The sequence below is a fragment of the Pecten maximus genome, chromosome 7 (genome assembly GCF_902652985.1).
Source record: "Pecten maximus chromosome 7, xPecMax1.1, whole genome shotgun sequence".
NCBI lineage: Eukaryota > Metazoa > Mollusca > Bivalvia > Pectinida > Pectinidae > Pecten > Pecten maximus.
In genome coordinates, this window is record NC_047021.1 from 16,184,387 (window position 1) to 16,203,606 (window position 19,220).

Sequence of the window (19,220 nt, forward strand, 5' to 3'; positions counted from 1 at the left end):
GCCTGTGTCTCTTATAAGTCTATATTATAGGGGGCCGCGGTGGCTGAGTGTCCCGACACTTAAATGATCACTAGTCCTCCACCTCTGGGTCGCAATTCGAAACCCACGTGGGGCAGTTGCCAGTTACTGACTGTAGGACAATGTTTTTTTCTCCAGGTACTCAGGCTTTCCTTCACCTCTAAAATCTGGCACGTCCTTAAATGACCCGGACTGTTAAAAGGATGTTAAACAAAATAAACCAAACCAATTATAACTCTATCAGTCCAGCAAACCATTGCAGTTAAGTAAAATACTTTCAAATGCTTATTTCGCTCTACTGCAAGAAACCCATTGACCCTCAAAGAGTCGAAGTTGTTGTTTTGGCTCCAAGCTGGGCTTATTAGGATAAATCTGGTATTGTATCTATCTAGGACCATCAATACAAAAAATGATAGTTGTTCACACAGGGGACAAAGATATTTCCATATCTAATTTTTAATTGCCCTCATACATACATATGTTTTAGTTTGATCTACTTGTTAGAGTGATTACTTCGAAGACATGAATATTTATGGCATCATAAATTCTGAAAAAGCCTGCTATATTTGTTAATATGAAAATTTATTTGGACCATAAACACCATATTTTCATAAGTAATGTCTGAAGTTGTATCAAATTTACACAAAAGCTCCTGAGTACTACAAACATGTGTACTAGTTACATTTCCAATTTAGCTGTCATGATCAGAGAAGCATAACACCAACCTACAATCCTATATAATACCCACTTATACAACAGGATTTAAACATAAAGGTCTACAGAGACTGACTATCATTGAGTAATATTTTTTCACATGTAAGTACTAAGCTACCAGTAAATAAGGCAACATAGCAAACGACTGTAAACAACATGAAGCCTGTATATATATAGTGTAAAGGAGTTCGGTGTACAACATCAAAATAGCCACCCATTACTGCATTCTTCATTTCGGAATCAAAATTATTTAATTCTATATAATGGCATCAAATTTTTTCTATTTCAATTTTTCAGTAACCCGCATATTTTCTCAAATCTATTTAATTTGTAACATTTATTCTTGTTTCATTTTTAAAATAGAAGAAAATCATGCACATTGTTATTTTTTCTGATCATATTCTTTTAAGCAACTTCAATTAACATCTTATTTACTTTGAAATAGAATGAGAACACGTAACAGTTCAAATAAAAAACGGACATCCTTAGCTATTATTTGAAAGGTATGTTACTTAAATATATATTATTGAACACATTCTTAAGCTTGAATATAGCATAATATCTTACTGGTAATATTTTTTTTACACCAGAGCATGCCCCAAAGCCATTTTTATCAACATGCTTTTAAAATAACAACTATGCATGCAGATGTTAACATTTCCAAGTCATCTGCTTCTCATCACCGTGGTTAGGGTATACCTACTTGAGCACATGCACTATACAGACCTGAAGTCAAATGTACCTACTATCTCAGTCAAACATACTATCGCACCAGATCTTTTATATACAAACAGCTGTGATGAGATCACAGCCTACCAATGTTATTCAAATTTTCTTAAACTTTGGCAGAATCTCTCATAAACTGCTATCATACAGACTGCATGCATACAACACTTCTAATCAATAATCTCAGGGGGGGAAAGCTCCATAATCATGTCCCCAAGTTCAGTAAGATGTTCCAAAGTAACACGGACAGCATCAACTTCATCTCTAGCAGGCTTGATCAAATGTCATAAATATCAGGTCACGTAAAACTGATGTTGAGAGTTTTATGAATTCCTTCAGATCTTACTGAACAGTTACGAGTTTGTGCCCCCCACCTGCTGTTAGCGGTTCTGTTGGTGCTGGAGCCAGATATTTATAGAACCTGGCAGATATATAAAGAGCCCTGTATTCTGGGAGATTACTGACAACTCCCTATGTGAAATGATAAGTATACAAGATATGCACAAAACAGATCTACTAACTGTAGTCCGACAATATCAGTCCTGAAACCTGATGTGTGTGAAAAATAGACTCTATAACTAAACCTATAGCTATAAAGTTAAAGATTCCCTGATAAAAAAATACTATTACGGTATATAAAGCAATGATTTTTTAAAGCAATACTGCAATATTAGACATATGATAATTATGGAACAGCTTTTATCAGAAAGAAAAACATTGATATGTACATTGTCCACAAACTTAACTTTCTGTCTTTCTAAAAACTGATATGCTATCAAAATCATTTAAAGATTAATCGTTAATTAAAATTTTATTTGTAAAATTTAAATTATTCTGAAAATAATACCAGAAGAATTATCGTACTTATCCTGTATTAAACCCGACATCGTGCTGGTAGACACACAAAATAACCAACTTATATAATTACACGATGGTATAGACACACAAAATAACCAACTTACACAACTGTTATCAATTAACACTGGCCATGATGGATATATGCTGGATTATAAATTCTGTTCAAAAAAAAAAAACTTCAAGATACATTATTTAGCACTTTCTTCATCAATTATGACTTTCCTCAAAATTTCCCCAATCTGTAAATTAATTGAAATATTACACCAGTATACACAATGTACCTAGTGTAACCTTGAGCTCTGGGAACTTGTACGAGAAATGCCCAATTTAATGCAACATAAAACCATGACAAGGCAATTTATTAACAATAAAAGTCGCCTCTATTTTTGGTCGATAAATGCTTTCACTGTTTTGATATCCCTCATTACTTTTTTTAATCCCAATCTCACTTTTTATTTCACACAAACTAAGATTTTAATGATTAAACTAATGAATAGATCTGCCTGTTGAGCCCTGATTGAGTTACGATAGCACCAAACCAATACTATTATAACCAAACTTCAGCGATACAATTACGTAACTATACGTATTTCTTCAGAGATGGATTCTAATGCCGATGAATCCTCTTTATTTTAGAAGGCGTACATATATATATATCAATTCAATGGATTTTTTTCTCCTCACAAGTGTTTGTCATTATTCAACGAATGTGAAACAGCTGACACCAGTATTACAGGTATGTGTCACTAACAACCCCGTGGTATTCCTTACACCACCCGGCCACAGGACACAGACTGGCACCACACATATCTACACAATTCAGATGTCAGTTTTAACCTCCAAAAGGTTTTTTTCTAAATATTGCTGTTTAAATATATCAAGTTTATGACAAATGAATATCCACAGGTTTTCAGTCTGCTTCAGATAGACTTTATTGAGTGCAAGCTTTGAGAGTTTATTTACAGTAATAGCTTTTTTCACTAATCAACCAATCAGTTTTGAATTATGCAAATCATTAGACACTGAAATCACATGCTGAGTTTAATATGAAGAAACTTGGGTTGATGAGAAAGTTGATCCTAAAATTGTTTAAATTGTACATAATCATAATCTCTGCAAATAACATTCAATGCTTATATTTAATGTCATGTTGGATAGTGGATACATATATAGAATAATGTTGGATAGTGGATACATATATAGAATAATGTTGGATAGTGGATACAGATATAGAATAATGTTGGATAGTGGATACATATATAGAATAATGTTGGATAGTGGATACATATATAGAATAATGTTGGATAGTGGATACATATATAGAATAATGTTGGATAGTGGATACATATATAGAATAATGTTGGATAGTGGATACATATATAGAATAATGTTGGATAGTGGATACATATACAGAATAATATATAACCTATGTGCATGACTCTTTCTCCAGTTATAAGATTTTTCAGACCAGTTGGGACCTTATATTATTAAGAGGTGCATAATAATATATTTATTTATGAACTAAGTTATACATTATGTGTTAGTGTGTGTGTGTGTGTGTGTGTGTGTGTGTGTGTGTGTGTGTGTGTGTGTGTGTGTGTGTGTGTGTGTGTGTGTGTGTGTGTGTGTGTGTTGGGGGGGGGGGGGGCACTAATTATCAAAAGCTTGTGCAACACACAACAGTGAGCCACTAAAAATTCTACATCATATCAACATTCTCATAAACATCTTCGTACATTAGCAACCCCCTCAACATTTTATAGTCTGCAAAACCTGTCTAACATGTCTGGTTCAATCTTAATTGGTTCTGTACAAATCCTAAGAATTTTAGTACAGCTATGATGAAAAAAACATCATAATTGCTTTTCAGTCTTGTGATATCTGAATCATTTTTAACATGGACTGACAACACCTCCCTAAAAGTGGCAGCACACCATCAGTAAAGCTTGATATACAAACACAATAGCTGTACCTATCAGAGGACCATTGGTCACCACTACTTTAGGTATCAGACGACCTTGTACAGGTAAATTTAACCTTCATTGTTAAACAGACCAAAGGTGAATAACCTGGACAAGCTAGCTAATTGAAATATAAAGTTGTGATAAAAATTGTAAATGAATCCTTAACAGACAAGATAAAACAATAGCTCGCGGCTCCCATCATCCAGAACAGAAAGGACAATATAAATTATATTGACGGAACATAAATTCTTTATCAAGGTTTTTTTAACGTCACAACCTTGTTAATCAATATTGATCAACGATCCTTAGATATTCCATAAAATCTTACATGTACCTTAAAGAAATCATCAATTTTCACCCATTTTATCAGAGGTTAATATTTCATCAGACAATTTGATAATATAGATTCCACTCTGCTGATGTAACCAGCACCTTTACGAGACAACAGTACATCAGGAGGGAGTGTTACAATTTATCTTACCTTTATAACCATGGATCCATTCCACAATACTTATATCATATAAATCCAAGAAAACCTACACCACACCAGTATACACTTATCACACACAACTGACTGACGCTATAAGTATGTAGACTCAGAGCTTTTGTGGGAGACCTTATCTTTTGGTCTGGGATCTTGTAATTACTGGACCATACATTGCGGCCATTCTGACTGGTCACCTTTTAGCTTGAGTTACAGTTTTATCAGACATCAAACATGACTGGTTCTATGTTCTGGCTAGTCAGAGACCCATCCCCTCTGAGGATCCAACCAACACCTCACTGATAAGGACCCAACACCACCCCATGGGAGCTAGCCTGCTGCAGCAGGACCTGGGAGTTTGGGATTCATCTGAATTAAACTCAAAGAGATGTATACTGGTGATTAGAGTGTGACGGGTGAAGTAGAAACATGTGTGGGGGACACATGATCAGATCACTCCAATGAGGGACCAGTTAGATTTCAGACCTGCTAATTGTTTCAATAGGTTCATGTTACAGGTAAGTATTCAATCAATTATGACAACAGGTACCCTCTCCCAAATAATGTAGGTACTATTTTCCAATGCATATCTGTGGAGCCATACTGAAGTTCAAATTCTTTGGGTCCCCAAGAATGGTTGGTGGACACATCAAATACCATCCATATCTGAGGGACCTCACTTTAATATGATTCTGTCAAATCTATTTCTGAGGGACCTCACTTCAATATGATTCTGTCAGATCTATTTCTGAGGGACCTCACTTTAATATGATTCTATCAGATCTATTAAGACAGTTGTCCTCCATATCTGAGGGGCCACACTTTAGTGTGATTCAGACAGTTGCCCTCCATATCTGAGGGGCCACACTTTAGTGTGATTCAGACAGTTGTCCTCCATATCTGAGGGGCCACACTTTAGTATGATTCAGACGGGTTTCCTCCATATATGAGGGGCCACACTTTAGTATGATTCAGACAGTGGCCCTCCATATCTGAGGGGCCACACTTTAGTGTGATTCAGATAGTTGTCCTCCATATCTGAGGGGCCACACTTTAGTGTGATTCAGACAGTTGTCCTCCAAATCTGAGGGGCCACACTTTAGTGTGATTCAGACAGTTGCCCTCCATATCTGAGGGGCCACACTTTAGTGTGATTCAGACAGTTGTCCTCCAAATCTGAGCGACCACACTTTAGTGTGATTCAGACAGTTGTCCTCCATATATGAGGGGCCACACTTTAGTATGATTCAGACAGTGGCCCTCCATATATGAGGGGCCACACTTTAGTATGATTCAGACAGTTGTCCTCCATATATGAGGGGCCACACTTTAGTGTGATTCAGACAGTGGCCCTCCATATCTGAGGGGTCACACTTTAGTATGATTCAGACAGTTGTCCTCCATATATGAGGGGCCACACTTTAGTGTGATTCTGACAGTTGTCCTCCATATCTGAGGGACCACAATTTAGTGTGATTCAGACAGGTTTCTTCCATATATGAGGGGCCACACTTTAGTGTGATTCTGTCAGATCTATTAAGACAGGTGCCATAGCCCTATACATTAGTACAAATTCTTTCTCATGGGACCCAGTATGGATGGTGGACAGATCAAAGACAGGTGCCCCCTATATCTGAGTGGCCATACGTTAGTACAAATTCCTTGCTACATTTCCTGTCTACAGTGATAGATAATGTAGAGAGAGCAGATTAAGGGAGGTCACATGAGGTGTTGATTTTGGCAGACAAGGTACCTTACTCACTAAAGCATGCAGATAGATGTGGAGCCCTATATACAAGTGACTGTTGGGAACCCAGTCTGTGATAGAACTACACAGATAGGAGAGAGATGAGAATTATCCTCTGCCAATCCCCATTCCTCTCCATCACTAAGACACAAGTCATGGTGGCTCAAGGCCCCGTACACACCTGGACTGGTCACCCTAGCTATGTTACATGGTACAGAGGGGGAGTTCCTGAGGGGACTTCTGGCCCTCATGGTACAGAGGGGGAGTTCCTGAGGGGACTACTGGCCCTCATGGTACCGAGGGGGAGTTCCTGAGGGGACTACTGGCCCTCATGGTACAGAGGGGGAGTTCCTGAGGGAACTACTGGCCCTCATGGTACCGAGGGGGAGTTCCTGAGGGGACTACTGGCCCTCATGGTACAGAGGGGGAGTTCCTGAGGGAACTACTGGCCCTCATGGTACAGAGGGGGAGTTCCTGAGGGGACTACTGGCCCTTTCTTAAAGCCCATGAGGACATTATTCTTAACATCAGACATTTACCTCAAAACTAGAAAATGCATCAATTTCTTCAGAAAGTGAAGTGTCAGACTTGACAGTGATAAATACGGTATACTATGACACAGCTTCAATATCTAGATCCTGAGTGATAGGATAATGGAAGGGATGATTGGGGGGGGGGGGGATTGAGGGGAGGGATGGTAAGTAAGGACTAGGGAGGGGAAGGAAGAGAAAGGAATTGGGGAGGGGAGGGTAAAATATGGGCTAGGGAGGGGAAGGGAGGGGTTGGAAAATGTTGACTAGGGAGGAGAGGGTGGAAAGGGAGTAGAGTTATACACTAAACCCTCATTATCGTACTGATCACCAACAACTGGTAGGGATAGATATAGGAGGGACACACCCCATAATTTGTCAGTCACCATCACATACAAGACAGACTGTTTACACACAGTTACACCAATAGACACACCATTCACATTCCTACAACTATATAAGTCCAGTCATCAGACAAGTCTTAATCTTCTACGCCCTTTTATTGTCTAGTTCACAAATAAAACTAATCTACAATGTCACTCCCCCCTCCCATCACGCAGGGGGTATAATAGTCTAGTGTATACATATATTGTGTTTTGTTCCTGACCAATATATATAAAACGTTACCACCCAGGGTATATATAACGAAGTTGTACATCTTCCAAAATTAACTTGATTTAATTCCTATCCTTTACCTGGTTAAACCTCAATGTGTAATTAGATGAACTGATAAAACCTGATTATCAAACACAAGGTATTAATTATACAATAACCTTAATTATACTGCCAACATCTACCTATAGGAACTCAGGCATTACAAAGTGGTTAACAATAGTACTGAATGAGATGTGAGAATATTGGGAAGGAAAAAAGAGGAAACTTAGGCCCCATGATCAGCTGGTACTTGTCATTCTAAACCACTATATTAATCCTGTATACACTCACACGGCCAACACCTTATGGTGACTATGCATTATACAAGAAACTTTATTTTATGTCGCATGTAGATATATAAAACAAAAAACACAGCACTGGTGTGATAATAAAAGAGGGATTGGGCTTACTGAGTATTTGTCAACATGTCACTGTAATAGACATAGGTGGGCTTTAGACATGACACAGACTTGTTGGTAAATAAATACAGTACTTCTGTAGGGAGGCCTGGACTCTCTATTCATATGTACTGTAGATCCTAGCAGATCTTGATTACATTCCTTTAACATATATATAAGTCAGAAGAAAATGAAGGTGCGAGCTCGATATGAAAAAAGTAGGTTGAGCAAAAAGAGATACCTGGACTAGTCAAGTGGTAAAAATGTTATACCTTAATAGTAAATGGAGCTCTTGGCTAGCCTTAGGATGGATATGAACATGATTGGTTACAGACGAGATAATTTACATAAATGACACACTTTAATAGGCTATGTATAGATGTGTGACATACTTGTATCTATCTAGCAGCAAGGTATGTCCATTAGTACAAACTCTACCACTGTATCGACTATCACCAACACTTAGTACAAACTCTACCACTGTATCGACTATCACCAACACTTAGTACAAACTCTACCACTGTATCGACTATCACCAACACTTAGTACAAAATCTACCACTGTATCAACTATCACCAACACTTAGTACAAACTCTACCACTGTATCGACTATCACCAACACTTAGTACAAACTCTACCACTGTATCGACTATCACCAACACTAAGTACAAACTCTACCACTGTATCGACTATCACCAACACTTAGTACAAACTCTACCACTGTATCGACTATCACCAACACTTAGTACAAACTCTACCACTGTATCGACTATCACCAACACTTAGTACAAACTCTACCACTGTATCGACTATCACCAACACTTAGTACAAACGTAAACTCTACCACTGTATCGACTATCACCAACACTTAGTACAAATGTAAACTCTACCACTGTATCGACTATCACCAACACTTAGTGCAAGCGTAAACTCTACCACTGTATCGACTATCACCAACACTTAGTACAAACTCTACCACTGTATCGACTATCACCAACACTTAGTACAAACTCTACCACTGTATCGACTATCACCAACACTTAGTACAAACTCTACCACTGTATCGACTATCACCAACACTTAGTACAAACGTAAACTCTACCACTGTATCGACTATCACCGACACTTAGTACAAACGTAAACTCTACCACTGTATCGACTATCACCAACACTTAGTACAAACTCTACCACTGTATCGACTATCACCAACACTTAGTACAAACTCTACCACTGTATCGACTATCACCAACACTTAGTACAAACGTAAACTCTACCACTGTATCGACTATCACCGACACTTAGTACAAACTCTACCACTGTATCGACTATCACCAACACTTAGTACAAACTCTACCACTGTATCGACTATCACCAACACTTAGTACAAACGTAAACTCTACCACTGTATCGACTATCACCAACACTTAGTACAAACTCTACCACTGTATCGACTATCACCAACACTTAGTACAAACTCTACCACTGTATCGACTATCACCAACACTTAGTACAAACTCTACCACTGTATCGACTATCACCAACACTTAGTACAAACTCTACCACTGTATCGACTATTACCAACACTTAGTACAAACTCTACCACTGTATCGACTATCACCAACACTTAGTACAAACTCTACCACTGTATCGACTATCACCAACACTTAGTACAAACTCTACCACTGTATCGACTATCACCAACACTTAGTACAAACTCTACCACTGTATCGACTATCACCAACACTTAGTACAAACTCTACCACTGTATCGACTATCACCAACACTTAGTACAAACTCTACCACTGTATCGACTATCACCAACACTTAGTACAAACTCTACCACTGTATCGACTATCACCAACACTAAGTACAAACTCTACCACTGTATCGACTATCACCAACACTTAGTACAAACTCTACCACTGTATCGACTATCACCAACACTTAGTACAAACTCTACCACTGTATCGACTATTACCAACACTTAGTACAAACTCTACCACTGTATCGACTATTACCAACACTTAGTACAAACTCTACCACTGTATCGACTATCACCAACACTTAGTACAAACTCTACCACTGTATCGACTATCACCAACACTAAGTACAAACTCTACCACTGTATCGACTATCACCAACACTTAGTACAAACTCTACCACTGTATCGACTATCACCAACACTTAGTACAAACTCTACCACTGTATCGACTATCACCAACACTTAGTACAAACTCTACCACTGTATCGACTATCACCAACACTAAGTACAAACTCTACCACTGTATCGACTATCACCAACACTTAGTACAAACTCTACCACTGTATCGACTATCACCAACACTTAGTACAAACTCTACCACTGTATCGACTATTACCAACACTTAGTACAAACTCTACCACTGTATCGACTATCACCAACACTTAGTACAAACTCTACCACTGTATCGACTATTACCAACACTTAGTACAAACTCTACCACTGTATCGACTATCACCGACACTTAGTACAAACTCTACCACTGTATCGACTATCACCAACACTTAGTACAAACTCTACCACTGTATCGACTATCACCAACACTTAGTACAAACTCTACCACTGTATCGACTATTAGTACAAACTCTACCACTGTATCGACTATTACCAACACTTAGTACAAACTCTACCACTGTATCGACTATCACCAACACTTAGTACAAACTCTACCACTGTATCGACTATCACCAACACTTAGTACAAACTCTACCACTGTATCGACTATCACCAACACTTAGTACAAACTCTACCACTGTATCGACTATCACCAACACTTAGTACAAACTCTACCACTGTATCGACTATCACCAACACTTAGTACAAACTCTACCACTGTATCGACTATCACCAACACTTAGTACAAACTCTACCACTGTATCGACTATCACCAACACTTAGTACAAACTCTACCACTGTAACGACTATCACCAACACTTAGTACAAACTCTACCACTGTATCGACTATCACCGACACTTAGTACAAACGTAAACTCTACCACTGTATCGACTATCACCAACACTTAGTACAAACTCTACCACTGTATCGACTATTACCAACACTTAGTACAAACTCTACCACTGTATCGACTATCACCAACACTTAGTACAAACTCTACCACTGTATCGACTATTACCAACACTTAGTACAAACTCTACCACTGTATCGACTATCACCAACACTTAGTACAAACTCTACCACTGTATCGACTATTAGTACAAACTCTACCACTGTATCGACTATTAGTACAAACTCTACCACTGTATCGACTATTACCAACACTTTAACATTCTTAAAAGCTGACACACGGTGACACCATCAGGAGAAACAGTATCCTCTGTTTAAATGTAAACAAAGGTACATACCCCACCTCCTAAACAGATAGGTATCATATAACCTTACCAAACTCCTAATATCATAATACATACATACAAGACGATACTGTATATAACTCTTTAATACACAGGAATATTCAAAATTTCAATATAACCTAACATTTACATAGATGTAATAATGATGTACAATTTTTTTCACAGACATTATGAAATTTAAAATTGTAAGAATAATAAAATCATGTTAACAGCAGGTTTATAGAGAAAGCTGTATATGATCTGCTACATGCATGGGAATTGCTTAATTATTAGTATTAATTCGAAATTTGGTAATTTCAAGCTATTATACATGTATCGAACCAATGAAATACTGAAAAATATTCTAGTTCACTGGAATTCCCACTATTTACCTACAATTATGTCATTAATTTACTGGAATTCCCCGTATTTTTCTAAAATTACTCCATAAAACATCACAAAAGAATTTGATACCTCCAGTATTCATGGTTAGTTGATAAATCATTTTTTTCTCTACTTCAAAAATCTTCCTAACTGTTCTGGAATATATCTTATCTTTTACACTGACCTTGCCATATTTACACAGTTGACATGTTGAAGGCACTGATAAAACGGGGACCAGTCAATGCCTTGTGAGATAACACAGAGATTTTATTGCTTACCCCAAGGCTCATGCTTATACATAATCTACATGCACAACTGCATACACTACAGTTTAAAAGGGAAAGAAACTCTGACACAGAATTTCTCCATACAATTTTTTGTCAGCAGATGTTTTCCTTTCCCACAAACATATTGGCTTTCTACTCCGACATTGGACACTAATATTTTTCTTGTCGTGGTCATACATAATTCCTGTATAAATATGATATAATTTGGTAACAAAAGAAAACCCTCAAATATGTTGTTTGGCTTCAAGACACAGCTGTTGTCTGAGCATGTGTGTATATAGGAACACATATTTCTCACTCGGTCTGGAGTAACATCTTACATAAAGCATATGGCTTAACTCATTATCCTTTATTTACCATAAGGAACCTTGATATATTCAACAATAAATATAAAACACATAATTATATTACTCTGTGTATTATATATACAAAAACACAATATATTACTCCAATATTCTATATATACTAAAATACGATATATTACCCCGATGTTTTATATATACTAAAACACGATATATTACTCCAATATTCTATATATACTAAAACACATGATATATTACCCCGATATTTTATATATACTAAAACACACGATATATTACCCCGATATTTTATATATACTAAAACACATGATATATTACCCCGATATTTTATATATACTAAAACACATATTACCCCAATGTTTTATATATACTAAAACACACGACATATTACCCCGATGTTTTATATATACTAAAACACACAATATATTACCCCAATATTTTATATATACTAAAACACATATATTACCCCGATATTTTATATATACTAAAACACACGATATATTACCCCGATATTTCATATATACTAAAACACATATATTACCCCGATATTTTATATATACTAAAACACACGACATATTACCCCGATATTTTATATATACTAAAACACACGACATATTACCCCGATGTTTTATATATACTAAAACACACAATATATTACCCCGATATTTTATATATACTAAACACACAATATATTACCCCGATATCTTATATATACTAAAACACACAATATATTACCCCGATATTTTATATATACTAAAACACATATTACCCCGATGTTTTATATATACTAAAACACATATATTACCCCGATATTTCATATATACTAAAACACACGATATATTACCCCGATATTTTATATACTATTCAACAACAGTGTGTATTATGTAAAGCCCCAATAGCTGATTGATCCCTCCTTCCTGTTTTTACTACATTTAAAGATTGCAGGGATTTGTTTGGGTTTATGATATGTAGGTATGGTAAATTTATTGATTATAAACCTTGTGATGTTTTAATACTCCATCGTATTATACCTATAAATATAACTCCTATAACATCATATACCCTGATATCATAATCCTCCTCACTGTCGGAAAACACATTGTACCTGTGGTTATACAGTAGTTCAATGGTAGATAACTTTCAATGTTTCAACACGTACACATCTCCCAATCAAATACACCACATAGGTACTGGAGGCCAACATCCAAAGGCCTGTATAAATAGTTTAAATCTACATGTCTTCACCGACATATTTTGAGTCTGTTTAGCCAAAAGGACATGCCAGAATACCCACACCTAATTGCCAACATGTTCTGAAGAGTTCGTCAGGATCAACTCTTATGTGATCAGAAAGTACTGACAGGCTATAATACTCAACATCCTGGGGCTTAATCTGGGTTCATTGGAAGAATCTTTTGAGAGAAATATATAATTGGGAATTAACTTTTGTACTTTTGTCACATTATTTTGGGAACCTTTCTTTAGTTAGAACAGATTGTAATGAGATGAATTTACTACTGCTATGTTCATAAATGTGTTATCATATACTGTTGATGACTATATATATATATATATATAGGTGACAAGAGTAAAATTCTATACTCCCTCTTCCCCATTGTCAACTATAGACAGGGCTTTTTTTTACTGGTTTGGAATGGGGTCATTATTTTTTTGGGGGGGGGGGGGGGGGGGACTGGTGAATTTGGAATGAAATTTTCAGGTTAAATAGCAAAATTTGGGAATTTTGTTAAAATATGAAAAAAATTCCATTTGGAATTTGATCCAATATATTGACCCCAAAATACCTGGATACATCTGTAGCTGACACGCTAGTCTGCTGTTAGTTAAATGTTGATGTGTTGGGAATGCCAGACAACATACACAATTATAAAATGATATCTTTAAGATGCTTAAGTTTTTCAAACAACATTTTGGTTGCTAAATTGGTGTTTTTCCAGTCAGGTTACAGATTTCCCATCAGAATAAAAGGCAAAGACTGCTATGGTGTAAATAACATGGCAGTTTACTCCACTTTTACTCTGGATAAAACTGTCTTCGACACTGAATGGTGTTCATTGTTTACAACTAAGGAAGAAACATCTCAGTCTAATGATCGCATGATCTCAGTTTCCTCTCTTGACCTTGACCTCCAAATTTGAAGAATCTAGGCAGTGTACAAATGCTGGGCATTGTTGGCTACAGACAATGACACTTTACATGGAGACATATATGATGCACAAACAAGCAGAGTACAGATTGGCAGTGTTGGCGATACTACTTCACATATACAAATTACAAGGAGAGTCCAAGACAGTGTTGGCGATACTACTTCACATATACAAATTACAAGGAGAGTCCAAGACGTGATCTCAACAGATTGCTGACAAATTTTCAGCAAATGCTGTCCAGAACCAACCTCTCAGTGATAAAATCCACATATGCGGGGGAATTCTGGAAATCAGTCCAGATGGGAATCACAGGGAGACACCAAATGCACACAACTTTACCTTAATCTGATACCTTAAGGGGAGACAATTAAGGCACATACTTGGGTGACAGTGTTAACTAAATGGGGAGACCATTCAGGCACTGACTATAGTATTGCCCTATGGGTAGACGACTTATACACACACTTACAGCATTGCCCTATGGGGAGACGACTAACACACACAGACAGTGTTGTCCAGTGCTATCAATGAGACATATGAGGCGCATGCTTATATTGACACTTTATGGTGAAGACATATGATACAAACACCTAAACAACACATAGAGAATTACTAGTGGGAGACATATGATACAAACACCTAAACAACACATAGAGAATTACTAGTGGGAGACATATGATACAAACACCTAAACAACACATAGAGAATTACTAGTGGGAGACATATGATACAAACACCTAAACAACACAGAGAATTACTAGTGGGAGACATATGATACAAACACCTAAACAACACATAGAGAATTACTAGTGGGAGACATGATACAAACACCTAAACAACACATAGAGAATTACTAGTGGGAGACATATGATACAAACACCTAAACAACACATAGAGAATTACTAGTGGGAGACATATGATACAAATACCTAAACAACACATAGAGAATTACTAGTGGGAGACATATGATGCATCCTCAGCCTGGAGTGTTGGTACAGCTGATGGGTCCTGTTTTCTCATCAAACATTCCAACTATCTGAGTGATGATAAACACCTAACTCTGGACAGCAGGTATCTCTCATTACATAACACTTACACAATGTATATGCTATAACAGGAAGTTTAGCTGATGATACCAACTCACAAGTACCACAAAAAATAAATATATCTTCAACTTGGTGTTCTATTTCCACCAAAACAATTTAAACTTTACATTTAATCCTAATAAATATAAGAAAGATCTATGATATAATACCCATTGACTGTGGAATTTTCCTGGCCAGTTCTTATTATTATCTGGTTGGTTCTTCAATTGGGGCAAGTCAAAACCTTTATTCAAGGATACTCAGTGTCCAAAAATATCAACAACCTCATAATGATAATTAATATATCTAATAGATATTTCTCTGTTATAACACCTTATACCTTACTCTAGCTCACAATTATCTCCCCTTCCTTGCAGGTTTAGTGGTGGATTATAATTACCCCATCCTCAAGCCTCTATAATAGCTCACAGTTACCTCCCTTTCCCAGCTGTGAACTCATTACCCCCTCCCAAGCCTCCCAGAGAGGCAGCAGGTTAACTCCCTAATCTCCCTAACACTCCCCCCAACACAGCATACCCTATAGATGACACTAACTGTGGTTTAAAGACCTAAAGGCTCCCTGATGGGGCTCACAGACTCTGGGGTCAAATGTCTCCAAACTTATCATGTTGACTTTGTAATTATGTTACACAAACAAATGCTGACACTAATTGCACTATGTTTTCCTGAAGCAAGCTACTAAATAACATTGTGATTACCACGAGAAGTAGTAGACCTTGAATATGTATACATCAATCTAGCTCTATTTCTTTACAGTTTGTAACAAATTTCTGCAATAGAATTGTTTTCCCCCCCCGGACTATAATATGATTCCACTACCAGCCAGTAAAAGAATCCTGCAATGGTCCATTTCCCCCATGATACACATTTCCTTCTTTTTAGAATTTTGCATATTGAAGCAATATTACAAACAATAACATTTCAATACATTGCAAAAGACCTTACATATTTTGGACTGACAAAATCATAAAATGATTTGCAACATTTTCTTTACCAAGACTAAAATCAAATTGAATGACCAGGTCATAGAGGTCACTTATAAATATAATCCAGATAAAATTAAGGTCAATAATCAAATTAGCCTAGATAACAGCTTTCTGCTGATCAATGTTTAGCCAAGGTCATAAAGTCACCACCACTAATTATTAGGTGATAAGCTAAATGATATATATGTATAGTGTTCAGCTAAAGTCAGTGTGTATAGATCAAGCAATGTTTCAAATCAAGGTCAAAAAGTCAAGGTTACAAACTTGTATTGATGAAATGGTGACTGGCAGTCTGAATACTTTGTTGAACTCCTACAAAATGATCATCAAGTAAACCTTGCTAATTACAGAGGGATGTCGACTACAAGTAAACAATGAGTATATATCCGTGTTGCTGGTCCATTCTGTGAGTAAACAACAATTCTGTATACTATATATGTGACAGAACTAGGTTGATACCACAGTTAACTTTGAATGTCACAACAGATCATGTCAGTACCACACTAACACGGCCATACCAGGTCCCTAATGCTAAATGTCCCTAACACAACTACTAAATACCACGTGTTGGTTACATCTGTTTGGTTACATTGACCTATAATGTATATGTATCAAGTCAGACAATACTTGACAATTTTATAATACAATTAATTATATTTACAAACATAACAATATTTATCAATCTCGTTACAAAAATATTTTGACTTGTCTTCAAAACTGTACCTGACGCACTGTTATGTTACAGTTAATGTGTATTTTAACAATAGTTCAGAAGTACCTAAAACTGCCAGTTTGAACATTAAGATTATGCTCATTTTCACAGCTGTGGATTGCCTGGTACTTGATTTAAAATACACTTCGGTCCATTTCTAAGTAAATAGAGAAGCATGTATGTGTGATCAATTCTCTTCCTATGTTGTCCGTGTTTTAGAAATAGCCAATATATACCACACAGAAAGCAATCCAATTAAAGAGGCTATTTCCTATGATCAATTCACAGGGAAAAGAGCTTCTCATGTTTGCATGGCAAGGCCCTAATATACAATAAACGCTAACATCATCATTGTATCACTAGATCTATACACTTTGGTAGCTATATGAAACCCTATGATCATGGTAAGGCTGTACTAGTGAGATCAGGTTTAGATAGTAACAGCGTAGAGATAGGAAGATTCATAGCCGACGATATACTATAGTCTCTCTACTTTACTGCCAAAATATTACATATTTTCACCACTTTGGTCTTTCCGAAAAGGCAATGACCCAGAATTGATCTACCTGCATTATTTAACACAACCATGCCTGACAATAAACTCTACACCTAGATATAGAATTATAGCATTATTATCATAAAACATGTGTTATATATGTATTACATAATATTATAGATAATAATATATGTAGGATACATTTTGCCCATTAAAAGCTAGCTCACAAACAATTCACTGGAAATTCCTCAATGTTCCTGCATGTGTAGGAAATATCATAAAAGCGCATTTTGGTCTACTGTATTGTATCGCATTGCGTTTTATAGTCAGCCAAATTGCTGTAGCCAAAATTCTGCGATGACATTACGTATCCCTAAGTTCTTACTAAGTGGTATGTTATGTCTGATACATGCACATCACACAGTTCATTGCAGAACGGGTGTCCATTTCACAGACAAATATACATGTAATCTGCACTACACATAAAGTCTACACACAACACACTATCTGTGGGTTTTACTGTCAAGAGTATATAATACACTACCGCCCTACAGCACCACTCAAAAGTCTAGACACCGACAGTGTGCGAGGAGTCCATAAAAAATACCCCTTAACTTAATTTTCTCTAATAACATACACTTTAATTGCATCTTGTCAAAATCTGAATACTGAATTATGTAAAGTTCTTCAAAAATTGTTTTGGAGTTTGAACAATTGAGCAGTGATGTAACAGGATTTAAGGATGTATTAAAAGCTAAATGGATGTATCTCCTTCAGAGGGCTGGAATGTTAACTATTTATAAAATTAATGTAAAAGTCTAGAATCATGACAACACTATCAGTTTAATACATACTTTTATTTTTTATGAGCAGTAAATCTTGGTTATTGCATCATTTCAAAACAGATTCAATTAAATATAAAATTATATACATATCTTAACTCATTCCTATTTAAATTAATTACCATTGATTTCACTTAATTCTGTTTTGATAAATCTATGATTATGTTTCTTGGATTGTTGAGTGTGGAGCAAACAAAATTCAATGAAAAAATCAAAATGGTGTACTGTGAAATCATTTGAAGAAACAATATAATGTAGTTATCTAACTGTCAAATAAAGTTATGCAAATTATTTGAGGAGAAAAGGGAATTAACAATGAAGCAAATTTCAATTATCAACTATTTAATAAACATGAAACTCCGTCAAAACAACTTAAAATACACATTAGTCTGTCTAGTTTTAGAATATCATCATAAGCCTTAAATAAACACAACACAA

The 19,220-nt window shown here is 36.3% G+C and overlaps 1 protein-coding gene across 2 annotated transcripts in view; it reads right to left on the reverse strand.

The window, feature by feature from the left end:
• LOC117331751 (plexin-A4-like) overlaps nucleotides 1-19,220 on the reverse strand; it is a 217,325-nt gene that overhangs the window by 197,186 nt on the left and 919 nt on the right. The window lies entirely within an intron of this gene.